Below are 2,390 nucleotides of genomic sequence, written 5' to 3' on the forward strand. Positions count from 1 at the left end.
GAGGATTTGAATTTCTATATGCACAATCTATCTTATTTTACATATATGTCTTTAAACTAATACATTGTTTTTATAACATTAAGATAACCACATTTCATAAAGATAAAGATTGCATGATGGAAAAGAATGTTATTTGCACATTATTAGAGGAGAACTATGTTCAATTATAATATTCAATTATTCTAAGTACGGGGTTACCACTGTCGGAGATAAGGGCAGACATTAGTGAACGCGCCGGAAACATTTTATTCAGAATCTACTAGCAGAAGAAGAAAGCGCTAAGCTCCGTTCCAATTTGCACAGAGGGCGTTTTAGAGGGACAAAGACCGAGTTGGGAGCGGGAATGAGCCAGGAGCCGGCACAGTCAGGGGAGGGCTGCCAGTTGCCCAGCTGGTGGGACCGCAGCGCCGGCAGCACCAAGGTCCAGGGTTCAGCCCTGCACCTGCCAGCCGCCCAAAACAGATCTAGTCGGGAAAGTGGAAAACTTCCAAGAGTTGTTAGTGTAAAAGCAATGAGGCTGGCTACGTCTGCTAGCTGGCCATTACGGAAGTTCAGACTGTTCCCTCCCACAAAGACTGGGAGACAGGCCCTGTCCTTCCATATGATTATTGTCAAGGGCACGGCTTTCAGGTTCTTGAAAAAGACACTCCTATAGGATAAACGTATGTATCTCAAAGGGACAGAAGAAGGATTTACGGAGAAGACGGAGACGTGGGGCGGCGGTGGGCACGGGCAGCCAAAGTGCAGGCTGTGCCGTGAACTTGCCGGGACAGCAGCGGCAGCGGTGGGCTCGGTAGCTGCGCCCTCGCTACGTGCCACCTGCTAGCGGGACGGACTTTAACATTACGGCAGGGAGGCGTCAGAATCGTAGCTTTCCCCTTCCAGGAGCTCGGTCAGTGGTCAAGGACATGCATTTGGAAATTGGACAGACAGTGATACGTGGGAGAAGGATGCTGAAGGGTATGAGCTTCGATCCAGAGAAAAGAGAAAGTCCGAAGAAGTACATCGAGAGGGAGGCCTGATGGCACTACAGCATGAACAAAAGATATGCAGGAAGGAGACACTGTAAATGCAACAGCCCTTCAGTATCGCTGTACATCCTCCAACAGGAAGGCAGGCTTCACGTCCTTGTCTGTTCAGCATGCTCCACAGCAACAGGAAATCCTACCAGCCAGGCATTCTCTGTCTTCCAGGGAGTCGCTGGGAGCTTTTTAAAAGAAGTAGACCAAGGCATAGGACAAATAGTAAAGTGTAGAGACACCAAGAGAGAACCTCAATGAGGCAGTGTCTGCCTTCACAACACAACAAATACGTCTGGACTCTGACAGCAAGAACATTCAACCTGTAAGGATCCCTATTATGGAGCAGACTGGGGAACAGGGTGGGGGACAGCTGTAGTGATAATGTTGATAGTAGGCATAATAACACCTGTGTTTTGGTTGCTGTATTATGAAATTTTAGCCAAAGTGGATGTTAGTCACCATTCAACAGTGGACTCTTCACATTTGCATCCAGGGAATCACACCCCCATCACAGCAGAGAGAAATGGAAAATGGAATTGCTGCAACTAAAGGAACACACTTTGGCCAACAAGATGATCATAAACTATATAGTCAAGATTCTCGGTCACCTGCTGCTCCGCATAAAACATAGCAGTTAGCTCATAATCACAAAGTTAGTGATCACTTGTGCATCTGGAATGTGGTGGATAATATTCAGGAACCCACTTTGAAGGCAGAATTTAGGAAGACTGGAGATGCTTTTATTTATTTTTTTTACCTTAAAAAAATTTTTTGAGCCATGTACAAGTGGATTGTGTATAAAAGCTCTACAGTTGTTAGTTGATGTTGAGAGCAGTCAATCCATTCATCTATTGTACCCATGCTTAAAGCAGAAATGAATTTAATTGTATGTTTAGGAAGTTCTTTACTTGGAAGGTATATCTTTGTTACTCAAAACTGGTAATGTTTAAATTTGATTTTTTAAATTATTTTTTGGTTTAAGGTTATTCATGTTAATTTTATGAAGCAAAATAATGATCTCATCAGATGTCTGCAACTGAAGAAAATTTACTACTGAAAACCACCAAAATACTTAGTTGCAAAAAAGTTTGGTTCTAGAATTATGATAGCATATGCTCAATACTCCGTTTTGAAACTTTTTAAAAACATGTTTAGCATGTGTGCTGTGAAAGCATAAGTTGTAACAGAAATGGGAACATAATGTATAGTTTGTGTAATAGAGGCTAAGAAATAAAAAAATATTTTTAAGCCCCCAAAGTAATGTGAATGGTTGGGGAGGTGCCATTTGGCCACTAGAACTCTGGAATAATAGGTCAAGACCTAAAAGGAATTTTTGTCTCTTAAAGAGTGCTTTCTTTAAGACAGACC

General features: G+C 42.7%; 1 pseudogene; it reads left to right on the forward strand.

Annotated features, from left to right (window-relative positions):
* Window positions 1–343: 343 nt before the first annotated feature.
* Window positions 344–1,653, forward strand: LOC134385813 (lysM and putative peptidoglycan-binding domain-containing protein 3-like; annotated as a pseudogene).
* The last annotated feature ends 737 nt before the right edge of the window (window positions 1,654–2,390 follow it).

This window comes from Cynocephalus volans, chromosome 9 (genome assembly GCF_027409185.1).
Source record: "Cynocephalus volans isolate mCynVol1 chromosome 9, mCynVol1.pri, whole genome shotgun sequence".
NCBI lineage: Eukaryota > Metazoa > Chordata > Mammalia > Dermoptera > Cynocephalidae > Cynocephalus > Cynocephalus volans.